This window comes from Mustela nigripes, chromosome 12 (genome assembly GCF_022355385.1).
Source record: "Mustela nigripes isolate SB6536 chromosome 12, MUSNIG.SB6536, whole genome shotgun sequence".
NCBI lineage: Eukaryota > Metazoa > Chordata > Mammalia > Carnivora > Mustelidae > Mustela > Mustela nigripes.
In genome coordinates this window covers 123,668,212-123,685,272 of record NC_081568.1, presented here as the reverse complement: position 1 = coordinate 123,685,272, position 17,061 = coordinate 123,668,212, and positions in this window count along the sequence as shown.

Sequence of the window (17,061 nt, the reverse complement as noted above, 5' to 3'; positions counted from 1 at the left end):
AGCTGAAGTAAAGGGCCAATTTCTCTGACTTGGTTAGGTGGTCTTCCTGCCTAATCTTGTCTTTATTCTTCTTCCTGTATTTACTGTTTTTCTTACCAGTCCCATTCAGGCTGCTGCTAGGGAAAGGCAGCATGAGAGGACAAGACATTAGGGTTACAGATACTGATGTAGTTTGGCATTTTCTGAGACCTCACAGAGTTGTCAGACTGACCTTATTTCAGATGTGGCTCTCTCAGGGCTTCACAAGTATCAGTCCTCAGGAACAAGGCCCCAGGGGGACACGAGCAGCCGAGTGCTGGTTGTTGTCCAGGGCAACTGTGAATGGATATGCTCCTGTTATTCTGCAGTTTATTCAAGTTAGTGTCCGTATTTTTCCCATTCTGGTAAATGGAAGTTAAAAATGAAATATATGATCGTAAAACAAATTGAAGGAAGCCCATGAAAGTAATCAGAAAAATGAATGTTATCCAACTGTTCTATATTCATTAACCAATTATAATTTTCATCTCAGTTGCGCTGTCAGATTAAATGCATAATTTTTTCAGAGCCTGTACTTTGAGCTCAACTGATTATCACAAAATTAAGCTGCATGCTTTCAAATTAATACACATCACCAACAATAAAAGTCCTGAAGTCTGAGTAGGTCTGCAATTCTGCTGATGCATAAAGATTAGATCACAAAAGGCTGTCTTGCTTTGTGATACTTCGTCTTCTCTTGGTAAAGACTGGAGGTGAGTAACCTGCACCCTCATAGCTCTACACATTTATGAGGCAGTTAGGAGGGGACAGGCAATGGATTTGGAGGAAGGTAGTGTCTTTGGCCTGGATTTTGACCTTCAGATAACCAAAGGCTACTGCTATATGTTAGAAGTCTTGTTCTCCATGATCCTGCTCCTGCAGACCCAGCAGAAGAAGAGGAGAGGGCAGACGATGTTAAAAGCTTGTTCCTCTGCAGTTGTCTTGTGGATATCTGCTGTACTCTTCCTTGGCAGCTCTGGCCCTCTCCGTGGTGGCTGTTGGTTTTGAAAAGCGTGGGAGTGTGTCTGTCACTGTAGCTGATGGCCACCTTGAGAGTGCAAGTGTCCATGCCAGAACCTAGATTCTGATACTTGCAAAATTGGGACTCGGGGTGATGGGTGATACAGTCTCCTCACAGTGTGATGAGTGTTTAGCAGAACTGGAGAGAAGGTTCATTTTTCTGATATCAGCTTCAATTCTCTCAGGACTCGAACCACATCTAGCATGCCCTGAATATAGCTCAATTATGTATGCCTGCAGCTCCACCTACCATCTGGCCCAGATTCCAGTCTGAGAATAAGCTGAGAATTCATGCGTCCGTGAAGATCAGTGTAGACCACAAAACTTAACCTGCTTGTACACTCCTCCAGTGTACAGGAAACCTCTATCATGGCTAATAACTGATTCCCAGAAAAGGACTCCAGCGGGGTCCTCTGCAGCACAATAACAGAAATAGGCTTCTTAAAGTTTGACCTCAGCTGGTATTTGGTAGATTTTTGTAATGTAAATATTAAAATGACCCAGTACTCTTCCTTCCCAGAGTCCGTTCCTTTGACCAATTACTGCACGTGAATAAGGTGTCCATTAAATCTGAAACCAGTGTTTTGACTTGCCTGAAAATCTCTTCTTATTTTTAATTTCCTTAAGTCAAAAATTCCTGAAATGATATTTGTCTTTACAAAGATTACCTAAAGTAAGTATTCTTCAGATGACTGATACATGAGCAGAGTAGAATTTTGATTCCTATGAAAATGATTTCTCTGTATTGTTTCCTTGTAGTTCAAGAGCAACTCCGTTTTGTAAATTGATTTCCAAAGGTCTCTCGAGATCTGCTTACCGCTCTCAAGCAATTGCACGTGATCCAAATGTAAACCATTCTCTGAGACGGAGTGATGGTTCTGCTAACTTCTAAAGTGAGCATCCATGTATGTAAAGACAGTGAATTTCCCCCAAATAATAATCTTGACTGTCTCCTTCTTCATAGGTAATACATACAGGGGGTAGAAATTCTTTGTTGAAGTGGAGATAGAGATATACATTTCTGTTGATTAAAAATCCACATATATCCAGTCAGTGGGAGACTGTAGAAAGAAAACATGTAACACCTGAAAGATTTGTAGACCTTTAGGGATATAAAGGCAATGGAAAATGGCCCTTGAAAGCTAATAAACAGGTGTTTTCCACAGTTTGGCTGGGACACGTTGAAGGATAGCAAGAACTAGTTCATGAGTAGAATTCTTCCATGATGAATAGAATTTTGGAAATAGAGTACGTGTGGAGCAGCTAACAGGTGTGTTTGGAGAGCAGCAGCTCTACCAGGTAAGTTCAAGGTCTTCGAGTCTCTTCAGTCTGTGGTTGCTCATTCCGGTCATGGTGCCAGTTTTTTGGAAACGGCCAATTATTTTCAAGTTTCCTTGGAGTGTCACAGAGATGGTCACGGGTCATGGACTGCAAAACATTCTCAGGTGAAGGCAGTATAAAACCGAGTCTTCCAGATTCTGCATTTTCTTTAAATGCCCTGCGTTCTTTTGTTCCCCTTTTCCTCCTCCTAGGCTTCCTAGAGCACTATACCTGCCCCTCCCCACTGGCTAACTTAGGAAGAGCTGCTTATTTGGTTACCTATATGCATCGTCTTTCTCTTGAAAATTTCCCTGTTCTGTCATGTGTTAAAAAACAACAACTTGCACTTCACAAATTTCATACTTCCTTTCTTAGTTCTCAACACAAAAGTTGGCAAATTTTGGTGAATTAATGAAAGCACTAGCAAATGGAATTAAACATTAATATGCAGCCATTCTAGGGCATGTAATTTATGTTCAAATAAAGATTTATTTTTTTCTAGAAAAAATGAAACCGGTTGGGAATTTAAGGCAACATAGTCGACCTTGGTTTTTGTGTCAGTCCAGGCCTTAGTGGAGCTCTCAAATCAGCCAAGCAGGGACACTTTGCTTAGAGTGGTTTCTGCTTTAAATTTGATCTCTAGCAGGATGAATTGGATGTGCAATCTGTTAGGCTATTGAACATAGTCATTCTGTAATTGTTCAAGTTCAAGAAGATAGTTGAGGTTCCTGAGTATGGGGCGTCACTGCCTTTCTATGGAGTTCTGTGTGATGCTTCATACCAAGACCTTTTCAGATCTTCACTTAGTTTATACTTACTTTACTTTCTACTTTACTTAATTTAGAAGATTTTTTTTTCTGCTCAGTAATCACATCCCCATTTTATATAAAAGTTCTGTCCTCTATCAGGTCCTAGGGCTGTCAGTCAGAGCAACAGAGTCTTTTCATCCTCCCTTAAGTCCATGAGGCAGCTGAGATACCCTGTCCTTCTAACCCAAGTTCCAAGCAGAGGGAGAGGCTCCCAGTGACCATCAATTTCCTCTTCTGCAGCCACAAGATGGCAGTATGACAATTTCTATTCAAAAGTTATTGAACTTCATTTTATGGAGTTCAGAGGAATTTAAGGACCACAGAATCCACTTTAAGCAAATACTGAAGTTGAACTGGAAACTGTATCCCACAACAGATTAATGTTTGTGCCACGGTTCAGGAGATGGGTGACCTCCAGCCAGAATGATGTAGGCTGGGCCAATGTGATTCTACAGCGACACATTTTGCCTTCTTTTCTCCTCTGAGGTACTTGAGTAAAATGGTTGAGGCAGACCCATGCATTTGGCCTTTACACCATAACGAGGAGGTTTCAAATGACATTGACTGGCACTGAAGGACAATAGCAGACACTTTGGTTTTATTTTTCTGTGAAATGAAGACCGAGTGAATTCCATCAAGGAGTTAGCTTTTGTAAGGCAGTAAATCTTGTTCTTTTATAGCAAAGTCATTTAACAATTCATCAGAAGTTCATTGTTTTTCTCCGTGAGAGAATACATGGTGAGCTTTACTTTATGAAAAATTTATTTTTTAGGTGCTTGAATCTGTATTGTAGAATGTAGGATACATTACAGAGAAAAAAAGCATTGAATGTGTTTAGGACTATGCAGTTTGAAATATTCAGGTATGTATTTGTTAAATAAGTCCAGGGAATGTTTTATTTCTTAGGATCTGGAATGTGTGTGTGTGCGTGTGTGTGCGTGTGTGTGTGTGTGTATGCATGTATATATGTGTGTGTGTGGATCTGTATGCACATACACAGTAACTACCTAATAGAAATTTCCTGAAGATTAAGGGAGTAATCCATGTAGAACACTTAGTATAGTCCTTGGTACAGAGATGTCATGCAAAAATTGTTATTGTAACACTATTATTATTTAATAATAATAATAATTTATTATTATTATTTAATAATACATAATAACACTATTATTATTAGTCATGGTTGTTGCTACATTGGTAATTACCCACGGAACCAGTTAGCTTGGTCTTGTCACAAAGCTACAGATAAAATTTTTTTATCTAATTATCTGTTTTGGAAATGCAGACAATAGTATTAATAATGAATTCATGTTGATTAAAACTTTAAAATGTGTTTTATATGCATAACGTCTCCTCCCTCTGTCATTCTCCCTTAAGATGCTCAAATTACCTTTGCACCAATCAGAAAGATTCTCAACCCTTTCTCTTCCTGTCAGTAGTTACTGAGTAAAATCTGTTTTCTCTACTTGAACCAATGCTCAGCTATGTTTATCTTTGCAGAACCAAAGAGAAGCAGGAGTGATCTCGGTTTCTGTTACTCCTAATTACTGAGTGGGGCTGGATTCCTATCCAGCAACGGGGTTCCTATCCCTGCAACTCTAGACTTTAGGGCTAGATGTCCATATCCCCATAGTGAGCAGCACTTGCCTGGACTGCTTTGGATTGTAATCTTCATCAGCCAACTGGGCACTTAGAACTTCTTTTTTTTTTGAATTTATTTATTTTCAGCATAACAGTATCATTATTATTTCACCACGCCCAGTGCTCCATGCAATCCGTGCCCTCTATAATACCCACCACCTGGTACCCCGACCTCCCGCCCCCCCTGCCACTTCAAAAACAATCTGAGGGGTTTGAAGTGGCACTTAGAACGTCTTACATCCAGAAGCTAGTAGGTGAGAAGTGGAGATACCGTCTTGGCAGGAGTAGTTGAACTTAATCATAAGGAAATTGTAGGACTTTGGATACACAGTTGGGGCAGGGCAAGGTAAGGTCTTTAGGTAGACCTTGGGTCCTCCTTCTAATGGACTGAATTGTATTCCTTCCCCCCAAGTTTGTATGCTGAAGCCCTAAGGCCCAATATGATGGCGCTTGGAGATAGAGTACTCAGAGATAATTAAGGTTAAGTGAGGTCCAAAGAGGAGTCATAATCCAACAAGACTGGTATCCTTAGAAGAGGAAGAGCTATGATGCAGGGCATGTACTCTCCCTGCACATGTAAAGAGAAAAGGACATGTGAGCACCTGGTGTGGAGGTAACCTTCTGCAAGCCAGGAAGAAAGACCTCACCACAAATCAACCCTACTGGACCTTGATTGTAGGCTTCCAGCCTCCAGAACTGTAAGAATATAAATTCTATTGTTCAAACCTTGTCTGTGACACTCTGTTAGGGAGGGCTGACTAGACTAATATATTTCTACGGCCAATTTTTTTTTTTTTTTTTCTGTCACTGTATAGTTAGAGTAATTCTGGTTTGCAAACAATATACCAACATGGGTCCTAGACCCCTCTGGAGTGAGGGTTTGAGTCCTGTTGCCAGATAAGCCCCTGGGACCAGCAGAGGGGTAGCTTCGAGGGAAATCTAGCACCAGTAGTGGTAGTGGGTATCAGTATTGGTGGTGGCCTGGCCAGCTGTTCCTAGCTATTTACCTTCTTGTTTTACATTTCTCTATGAAAGTGAAGCTTACTGGATTCCTGAGGATTCTGTTTCCTGAACAGACACACAGAGACAGCTCAGTGGGGCAGAGCTCTGTATACACAGGCATATGTGCTTCTTAGAATCTCTTCAAGGAAGGACTTACTACTTGAGCTCTTGTGTACTGAACTCTGTCTCAGAGTCTGCTTTCTGGAGAACTTAACATACAGCATTGACTAACAATTGGGTCAATTGTAATAAAATGAGGAATGTTTAAAGCTTTAAAGCTTCTGGTTTTTATTTGGGGTCCTAGTCATCAATCTGATGGCAAAAGGCAAAGTCACACTCAACATTCTTGCAGTGAACACTTGTCTTTTGACTTAAGATTGTGTGAACTGGTTTATAACCGAGAATGTCCTAAGTGTACCCAATAGATGGGAAGTTTATACGTGAAAATATATGACTGTTTTATTGTAGTTTCCACTGATAGGACTTTATAACTTTGACCCCCCCCTTCCTTAGATAGCTGTAAATGTTGAAGATGGACAGAAAAAGGCTATATAATAGAGATGAGAAACATGGCATTTTCCTTCTGTGGGTGATGGATAACCAGGTATAATCTTATAATCTTTGTTCTAAAATTGTGTCAAACTGACAGTCATTGTAATTGATATTAAAAGGGACCAAAACAAATGGGACAAGCTGTGTGTGATCTATTTGAGATGAGACATCCATCCTTAGTTGACCATCTATAATTCTGTAATTATGTTCTCCAAGATATGTGAAATGGCAACAACAAAAAGCATGGTGTTTAGCTTGCACATCACGATAAAAACAACACAATACGTACATCCTACTCTGTTGATTAATTGTTCTTCCGAACAGTTTCTATAATGTGACTTTTTTTTTTTGGGTGTATCAGATTTATTCCATGGGGCTTTCCCTTGGGTTAGCTGTTCCTCCACTGAAACAGGTCTTTATGGGGGAGAGGGGAGAAGGAAAGTAAGTTTAAAATATTTAAATAGAAGAATAATCCTCTAAAAAGTTGAACCGTATTTTATAGTACAAACAATTTATTAAATGATAAACTTCAACATTCAAGGTTTTTTTTTTTTTTAATTTTCAGTTTTGGTATAGTAATTTAGGTCTGTATTTATGGGATTTTGTGATCCAAAAGACATTGTGAAATCATCCTTTTGGTCCTTCATCAGCCTTAGCTTATTTCTATGGCCAACAGGTTAAAGTCCCTAACCTTTCTTACTTACTAATTGGTGTACTGTTTGTTTTTATTTCCTAAATTTAAAAAAGTGACTAAATGCAACGTTTGTAGACATTTGCTGTTTCACGTAGTAGCTTTGTATCCTGGAACACCGTTTTGAGGATTGACATTCATTTGATAAGTCTAAGGAGGATGGTGGGAACTAGAGATAGCAAATTTTACGTGGGACCTTCAAAAGTTTGGACTTGACCTACAAACCTGTGAGTAGCTTGGAAGCTGCAGGGGTGAAGTACGCATTTTTAGAGAGATCTTAACTGCTGTGCAGAGAACGAATTTGAGGAGATCTAAAAAGCAGAGAGAGAAAAAAAAAAGCAGTCAAAGCTGTTTTAAAGTCCAGGTGAGATTGGAGGAAAGATTTAAAACAGACTCACTACAGTTAGTCTGGATACTCCTCCCAGGTAATAAGCAAAAGAGGGAACTTTTGGTAAGCCTCTCCATTGTCAGTTTTAAATGTAAACCCTGTAGTCAGGTTTATTCCTTCTTTTCTCCTTTCCTAGCTTGCTTGCTTGCTTCCTTCTTTCCTTCCTTGAATTCAACAATTCCTGTGTGCCCTTGTCATGTCTTATCCTGACAACTCTGTGTCTGATGGGGAATGAAGCAGGTGTATTGGCTACCCTCCTGTCTGTCAGCCAGGGTTCCAGCAGGAAACCATAACCCATTCCAAACTGGATGATTCCAGAGTGGCTCAATCGGAAGAATATTTTTAAAAGTGGTAGAAGGTTGTATCCTGGAGTGAATAGCAGCTGCTATCACTCTTGACTTGGAGAAACAAGGAAAGCGAGTGTTTTCTACAACCTGGAAGAAGACCTCCTTGTGGAGAGGAGCCACCTTGAGTGAAGCTGTGACCTTCAGCGGGGGTGGGAGGAGATTGGCAATCCGTGGCGATTTCTCGGAGAGAGAGCTGGAGAGCAAGCACCTTGAATACCCTTCTACCATTCTCCTTACCCTTCCCTCCAGGATCTTGCTGGGCTTTCCATTGGCTCAACCAAACCAAAGGCGAAAGGCTTCAAGGGACTGTTTATGATGTTTTCTATTCAGGTGCTCAGCCTGGACCAAAAAGACAAACACGGAAGTTTGGGGAGTTAACTGGCAGGAGCATACAAGAGGTAGAGAGAATGCCAGGAAACTCCCAGGCATTTCTGCTTCTGTGTGTGTGTGTGTGTGTGTGTGTGTGTGTGTGTGTTTGTGATCCTTTCCGTACTGTATTGAATGTTGGTTTCATCTTGGTTTGACCCATAGGAACAGTGTGGGCAGGGAGAAGGGTTACTACACTGTCATTTTTCTTGTGTTACTTTTGCCTTAGAAGCAGCCTAGGACCACATCCCCTTTCTCAAGGTCATCTTCTCTTTAGAGTAGGCAGGTATTTTACAAACAAATAGAATACACACAGCTAAATGCACTTCTGTATTTACCTGGTGTTGTGAAGTCTGGCACTTCGGGCAAACTCCAGCATGTGTAAAGAAGCATGTAAGTAGAAAACAGGTGTATGCATAGATTTTGCTTTCTCTCATTGTGGCCTATGTTTGCCATATGTGAATTATTTGGCATTTTTGCTTTGCACAATATTGCGGGTCTCCAATGATAAAAAGCTTCAGTGTCGGGTCTGTGAGATTCACAGCCTTCTAGTATTTTTTCCTATAGTAAAAGTAGTCGACAGTGGGAATTTCTGTCACTGACAATCTCAAATTGGTTATTCTGAATACGACGGACATTCAAGTTCTTGGCTGATCAGTTACAAAGTAAAAGATGTAAAAATAACAAAGAGTAAATTTAGGTAAGGGGAATTTGTGATGGTGTATTTACATTTAACATTGTCAAAGAAGAATCTTCTTGACATTGGTGGCCTTTTCTGTATCCTGGAAGGATAGACCCAGATTGTAAAGAGCTGAAAATCTCCATCTTCTTACTAGATGTCTTTTAGATGGATGTTAATAAAATACTTTCAAAGAAAAGGAAGGAGGCTGGCTGTTCACCTACGCATTTCTTTACTACAGTGGTATATTGGAGACTAACCAATTTTTACTTGTTTAGAATATGCCAATATTTGGGGGAAAATATCAGTCCTTTATCTTTAGTGTACTTTACTTACATGAGAGAATCTTAATAAACTTCATTCAAGAACTATCATGGGGTTTAAAAGCAAGAAAACCACTGGAATCGTGTGGCATAATGGAAAAGGACTGCCTTGTCCTTTAATCTTTCTGGCAAAGATAGTAATTTAAAAGCAATAAGGTAATACACTAGGACATAGAGAGTCCAAAGGTAGGCTATATTGCATGCTTCGGCAAGAGTGAATTGAACAGGAATGGATCCCAAAACTTCAGGTCAAGTGTAATAGCCAAGTCTACAAAAAGTGAGTGGCTGAAGTTCTCCCAGAGTCCTCAAGGAACTTTACCTGTCCTGCACAAAAAAGACCACATTTTTTTCCCTGCCATTTAAGACCTCGGAGGTGATCCAGTCCGAGTCAGAAAGCGAGAAGTGCAGATACAAAGACTTGCCTGGTTTCTTGAGTTCTCATTGGCGTTAGAAAAGCCAGATAATGGCAGGGAAAGGAGTCAAGTGAAAGTGAAAGATGAGAGGGTACATCTCCCACCACAGATCTGAACAACAGTCCAGGCTTGTGCTGAACGAGGAGTTTGGGGTCGAACAGGAGGTTAAGGTTTTGACTTAGAGCAGATGAAGGTTTTTAGTACCTGAATGTGAACTTGGTTGCTAAACATGGATTTTGATCCCTTAAAAGGACTCAGAAGTCATGGAATACATATGAAATACAACCCGGGAAATAGGAACGGAGATTAAATGGAATGTGTTTGAAAGCAAGGTTTGTAGAAAAATAAAGCTACTTCCTAGTTTCTGTAAAGCTGTTATAATAGTGGTATGGGATATTCTCCAGGCTGAATCTAATGCCACAACACCCTAATTGGTCAATACTATGTTTCCTGAGTAATTCTATTTTATTAACAATGTGATAAGAAGGTTGAAGCATTTGGTGTGAGCAAAATCTATGGAGTATCCATCGTTCAAAGTAAAGTGAATCCTTGAGTTTAGGTCTCTGCAGCTGGACTTTTCCATTCTGGTCTTTAACTCTTTAACTGTCAGGAAAATTTTTCATTCCTATTCACTCAGCACTGATACAGCCCATGTTTTGTTCCATTGTTAAACATCAGCATCTCTGCATAGATAGAAGAGGCAGACAACTGAGAATCTAGGGAGTTGGGGAGGAAAAACCAAAGTTTGATTCTGAGAAACGGACAGCTGAAGGAGACAGCAGTGCGAAGGGGAGAAAAATGCATATCTGACAAGGAAGTATTAGTTCCGTGAAGGCATAGGATCCTGATGGACTCTAAAGTGAGTTGGAAAGTTTGGGAAGTTTTAAAGACTTGGACAAAAGGATAGGTTCCTTTATTCTTTCTGAAAGCGACAGGATTGATAAGAACTAACAAAGGGTAAATTCCATGAATTCTGTATATGTAACTTAAGAGGGTAGAAAACTAAAATTCTATCCCGCTCTGTGAGTCTGGTGAGTGGATCTTTGTCATCTTGGATTAATTGTTGCACAATCCTAATGAAAATACTTCCCATACTGGGGCACCTGGGTGGCTCAGACCTGATCCCAGGGTTCTGGGATGGAGCCCCGCCTGCTTTGAAGTGGGGCTTCCTGTTTAGCAGGTGGTCTGCTTCTCCCTCTGCCAGTGTTCTCTCTCCCTCTCTTGTACACACTCTCTCTCAAATAAATAAATAAAAATCTTCAAAAAAATACTTACAAAAAATATCTCTACTTAAGTTTAAGGTTCTTTGTGACTAGGTAGGATGCTAATTTTTCTCTCAGGATTCAAACTGAGCATTTTCTACAACATGTGAGGGAATCCAGAGTGAAGAGTTGTAAGCTCCCAAAAAGAGCTGATGAAAAACTTATTTTAGCCAGTGGAATGTGTTATATACACCAAGTGGTCACTGAAGTATGGCTTGAATCTCACTAATCTTTGTGATGAATGATTCAAGACACCGGAGCATGCCTTTCTATGTCCTTCTATGTTGTATTCTTCACATAGGAAGTTTGAGTGCTTGCACTTCTGTCCCATTTCACCCTTCCCTCCATGATGGCCGTGAAGTCTTTCTCGACGGTTCTCTGATTAACATACCAGTAGTGGGCAGTCCTTTTGCTGGCCTGGGATCTATAATCAGTGCTGTGTTGATGGTATCACCGACTGCATTTTCAAGGAGATGGCTCCATAATTTCGATGGTTCCTTTGGATTTCTTTAGGGGTTCTTGGCTTGTTTTTTTTAAAAAAAAATTTAGTTTCTGGAGGGAGACCTTATTTATTTCAGTAGTTGGCTTAGATAAAGCTATAAAATTTATGCTAAGAGGCAAAAGACTGAAGACACTGAACTATTTGAAGAGCAAAATTCATAAAGTATTGCTATTTGTTCATGTAGTATGTAGAGGAGAGAGGGGATTTTCTCAGGTTATACTTGAAAACGTTAATCTTTAATAACCCAGGGTAAAGGACAGGTAATCAGCAATTCCTTGAACAGTGACTTACATTTGATATATATTCCTGTCCTCTTCACAAGCTTTATGTAGTCCTGTAATTTTATATCTCATTATGCTCACTGGCATCCAATATAAAATGCCAATGTATAAATCAACTATGAAATTAGCCTAAATTGTGTAATAAATTGCGTTACACTTCAGAGTTTTTGAAAATCTTCATTAAACTTTTTATAACTTTAAGAATAAAATGAAATCTTCTCATTTTCACGTATACATATGTCTACATATGAAAACACATACATAGCACACTTTGTTAATCATTTGAGGACTTTATTGTGGGGTTTTTAATGAAAAGACAATTTAAAAGATTATCCAGAGTTTTGCTTCTGCCTGGGGTATAGAAAATTGGAAATAGTGGGCCACTCTCAAAGAAGTATATGAGCAAGTTAAGTAAACTAAAAAAAAAAAAAAAAAATCACAACTTTTTTGTCACAGGACAAATTACCTGGTGTCTAATGAAAAACGTGTCCCTCTAGAGATATAGGACCCAAGAATAGTCTTAACTGTGCATAGTATGGGAGGGTGAGATGCTGGGCACCTTATAGGTTTATAAGAATTCATAAACTATGAAACCAATTGCTAGAGGCTGAATGTGGACAAGAGTGAGGAGATAACTCCGTTCTCATGCTGAGGACAGAAGAGGTATTCACACCCACTCTCAGGACCCTCTCCAGGGACCTCCAAGAGGTACTCACAAGAATGGTTGGAGGTAGAATGGGAGACCAAAGAAAGCCCTCCTCCTTGGAGTCCTGAGGAAGAGCAGCCAGCTCCATGTGAAAGGCTTTAGGGGCTCCCACTTCCTCGTGAAGTAAAAGTCCTTGGCTGTTCTTCCCTCAGAGACTATCACGGAGCCCCCAGATGCAAGTGAAGATCCATTTTCAATACCCCATTGAAATATGTTATCCCTGGGCGCCTGGGTGGCTCGGGGGGTTAAGCCGCTGCATTCGGCTCAGGTCATGATCTCAGGGTCCTGGGATCGAGCCCCACATCGGGCTCTCTGCTCAGCAGGGAGCCTGCTTCCCTCTCTCTCTCTCTCTGCCTGCCTCTCTGCCTACTTGTGATCTCTGTCTGTCAAATAAATAAATAAAATCTTAAAAAAAAAAAAAAAAGAAATATGTTATCCCTGAGAGAGAAAAAAGAGTAATTGGACTTTATCAAAATTTAAAAAAAATTTGCTATGAAAGATACAACTCTTAAAAGCGTGAAGTGACAAGACTATGAACAGTACTTGTCAATCACCTATTAAAGGATTCATAACCACAATATGTAAAACACTCTCAAAATTCAAGAACGTAATTTTTAGAAAATGGGCAAAAGATTTGAATGCAATTCAGAGAAGATACATGCATGGTAAGTACGTGTATGAAAAGATGTTCAACAGTATCATTAGAAAAATTGAAATTAAAACAGCAGTGGGATGTTATTATGCACTTACTTGTAGGGCATAAATTTAAAAAATCTGACAATACTGGCTGCTGGCCATGAGGCAGAGATACAAGAACAAGTAATTGTATTTGTTCTTAATTGGTGTAAAAGGTAAATGAGTAAAGCAAAAAACCCAGAGTAACAATACACTTTGTTTTTATAGGAAATGTGAAAGTAATGACAACAAAAACACAATATGGGATATGGAGCCAAGTATATGTATGTTTGCATGTGCATATATACATATGCATGTGTATGTCTTCACCTATACGTGTTCCCCTGCTCTTGCCCCTGATATGAATGGCAACAGCTTCACCCCAGTGACAGTAACATATTGCCCTGGATTTCTAAACATTGCTCCACTGTTAAGGAACCAAAGTACCATGAAGAAATGTCAGGGCTGTGTAGGAAATGTACTAGAGGAGATGGGAACTTTTTTTTAAACCATAAAATAAGGAAGTGAGAATAACAGGAATATATTAAAAGTACATTGGAGCTAGCTCTGATGGGTTTCCAAAGGTCCAAACTGGAAAAACTTGAGATTCAAATAGTAATAATAAAAATCATGACCCATTGAATAAAATGGGTATCATCCTTGTGTTCGTACTGATAGAAGCAAACCAGTGGAGAAGGTTAGGAAACACTATTTAAACAAATGATCAAAGTGAACATTATGAATGACGGGACAGATTTAAATCCTGACACTCTGGATAGGTTGCAAAGTAAAGGACACAACACCAGTTATACATAATTAATTTCCTTTTTTTCACTTTTCATATTGGATTATGTAAAAGCCGATCTTCATGGGTGAGGAACACACTTAAATTCTTGGGGAAGAGTAGCATCATGTCGACTGAAATAGTATGAATATTTTTGGGGTGTTAAAAATTTCTGTTTGAGATAGTTTTAGAATAGGAAAGAAATCCTTTTGGGAGTCTTAATGGCAATTTACATTCTTTGTCTTGTTATTCTTGCTGTAATAAAAATATGGGTGCATCCTGTGAAGCCAGTTAAATTAGTAATTTTGGTTAAAGATTTTCCAGGGATCATTTAATGAGGAAAGATAGATTGTATATACTAGTAATCAAAGTAGTAAGATCCCATGAATTGTGACATACTACATTTAGATTATATTCTAGAATAATGAAAATATTTTATGACAGCAGTGGAACTATGGCGTGTATGGAACTTGAATGTATCTTTTCCATAATAAGATTTATATAAATGATCAATTTCATTTTAGAGGAAGAAACAGCTGTATTTTTAGGCTTCACTAAATACCAATGGCCTATCCATTTCCAAGTGTTACACACATTTAATCACTGAGGATTTGTTGTGAAGGCAAACAAGCCAGAAAGTTGGTCTCATTCATTTATGATCCTAATAGTACTCTTCCTGAGTTATTACAAAATAGTCACTTAGAGACTGAAATTATTTGGTTTCCTTAGATGACATCTCTTACTTCCCTCTGCTCTTTTCAAAGGTTTTAGAAACTTAGGTGTTACATAGTTGAGTCAGCCTCCCGGACGTCATACTGGTATAGCTTAACCATTAAGATAAAGGTTTATTGTACTACTCACAGACTCTATGGAAGAAATGCTATACTTTGGTAATTTATTGACTTTTTGAATCTGAAGATACAATTTAAAATGTGGATGTATCATTTATTAAATGGTGTCAAGTGTTCAGCCTCTAGGAAATGAGTGTTTTGTGCCCTGGTTGCCTACATATCCTATTTATTTTTCATGGTTGTTAAGACGTTCTTTCTTCTGGGAATAAGTATGCATGTGTGTGTTCAGGAGAAATGAGGGGATATGCAGATACGGTTTTTATACTCAAGTCAAGAAGTCTAGGTCACCCCTAGAATGTTGTGTCATTCAAAGCATCCCAGATCCCCTGACTTCCAGTGTTCTACACCAAGTATAGTTATATGAAGTCTAAGACAGTGCCTGGTCTCTATAATGAGACAAGGAGAAGGAAAGAGACAAGGAGAAGGAAAGAGAAATAGGAAGTAGAAGGATCATTATTTCCATTTGTGATATGCATTTGGTGTTGGTAGGGTTCTTTTCAAACAAACTAAGAGTCCTGGATTCATAACATAAGCGTGCAATTTTAAAGTGAATTCTCAGTATCCCAGACAAATCTGTGACAAAGGGACACTTTCAGGTGATGTTCCAGTGAAAATATTCAGGTTGGGAGACAGGATTTGTCCTGTGTCTTCCTAGGTAGTCAACAAGCATATTCCACATGTGGTAGCTGAGTCACTGCGCTCATTGTGAACAACTTTACTTTAGAATGTGCCTCTCATTGGTGACATTGAGAACCACGGAGTATATTACCCAGCGAGCAGTGAAAATATCCAGCAGTTTCTGCATTTTGTGAAAAACAAAACAAAACTAAGTAACCCTAACAAGGGCTTGAAGACATATTTGTGTTTTTTTGAATAGATCTGATAGACACTCTAATACCTTATCCTAAGTGTATATGGAGGTCAGTTGATATTTCAGTATCATATTTATCAAAATAATTTACAGCTTCCTTCTCAGGAAGAAAAGCATCTATTTTTCTTATGGTGAGAGAGGAAGATCTCATAACCTAAAGTCCATGATCTCTGTTGATAACATGATTTGGAACGCTACTGAAATACAGAGTAGTAGAGGTTTCTTCCCGGAATACTAGATCTCCAAAAAATGCTGAAAGTTTGAGTCCAGAGAAATATCTAATGGTAGAACAGAGTTTGAATTCTTGGAATGTCTGCAGTAACATCCGGACCAATGATTTATACACTTAGGACACGTCCAGTATTTCCGAAGTCTTCTTTTGCCAAGACAAGTCAGAAGTTAATTTTGGAGAGAAGGCGACTGATGCTAGAGTGTCTCATTATAGAGGCCAGGCACTGTCTTAGACTTCATATAACTATACTTGGTGTAGAACACTGAAAGTCAGGGGATCTGGGATGCTTTGAATGGCACAACATACTAGGGGTGACCTAGACTTCGTGACTTGAGTATAAAAACCGTATCTGCATATCCCCTATACTCATGTTTGCTCTATACTTTTTTTTTTTTTAAGGAAATATTTATTTTAGGGGCATCTGGCTCAGTCATTCAGCGTATGCTTTCTGCTCGGATCATGATTCCGGAGTCCTGGGATCGAGTCCCACTTAGGGCTCCCTGCTCAGCGGGAAGCCTGTTTCTCCCTCTCCCATTCTCCTTGCCTGTGTTCCCTCTCTCGTTGTTTCTCTCTCTGTCAAATAAATAGAATCTTTTAAAAAGATACTTATATAAAGGGGGACTTTATACCACTCTGGGACAATGTCTGTCTCTTGACAAACAAACAAACAAAAAAAACCCACAACAAACAAAGCAAAAAAAAAAAAAAAAATACAAACAGAAAATGACCATAACTTAAGTTGGGAAGAAGTGATCTTATGTTTCACAGCACGAAGCACATTATGTTTGCCATCATGTAGATGGGGGTTATATCTTCCCATGTTCAATGTATGATTGAAATACTTGACTGGTGATCCTGGGTCGTGTTTTACCCCATCATACTTCAGTTTCCTAATTTGTAAAATGGATATAATTTCACCTTTTTGTGTTCTAAAGAAAAAAAAAGTATAGTGAAATTGATGGACAAAAGAAATATTAATACAGGAACAAAGTAGGCAATCAGTAAACTGAAACTCATCATAATAATCTATTTCTTAAAAGCTGTTTTTTGCAACTTTTTCCTCTCTGTCTGCTAATAGCCAACTCAGCCTTCAAGATCTAAATTTTAAAAATCTCCCACCAAGATTTCTTCTGTTTTACCCGCTGTAAATAAAAATGTATCCTGACATTTTGAAAGGAAAGGAAAAGTGTAAACATATGAGGAGAAAATGAAAAATGTAAAGTATTTTTTGTCTTTTATTGTATGTGATTCCCTTCAGTTTTAAAGAGAGAATAATTAGTATAAATACTGGTGAGGTTCTTGTTTTTTCCAGAGAAGAGCTGTTTTTA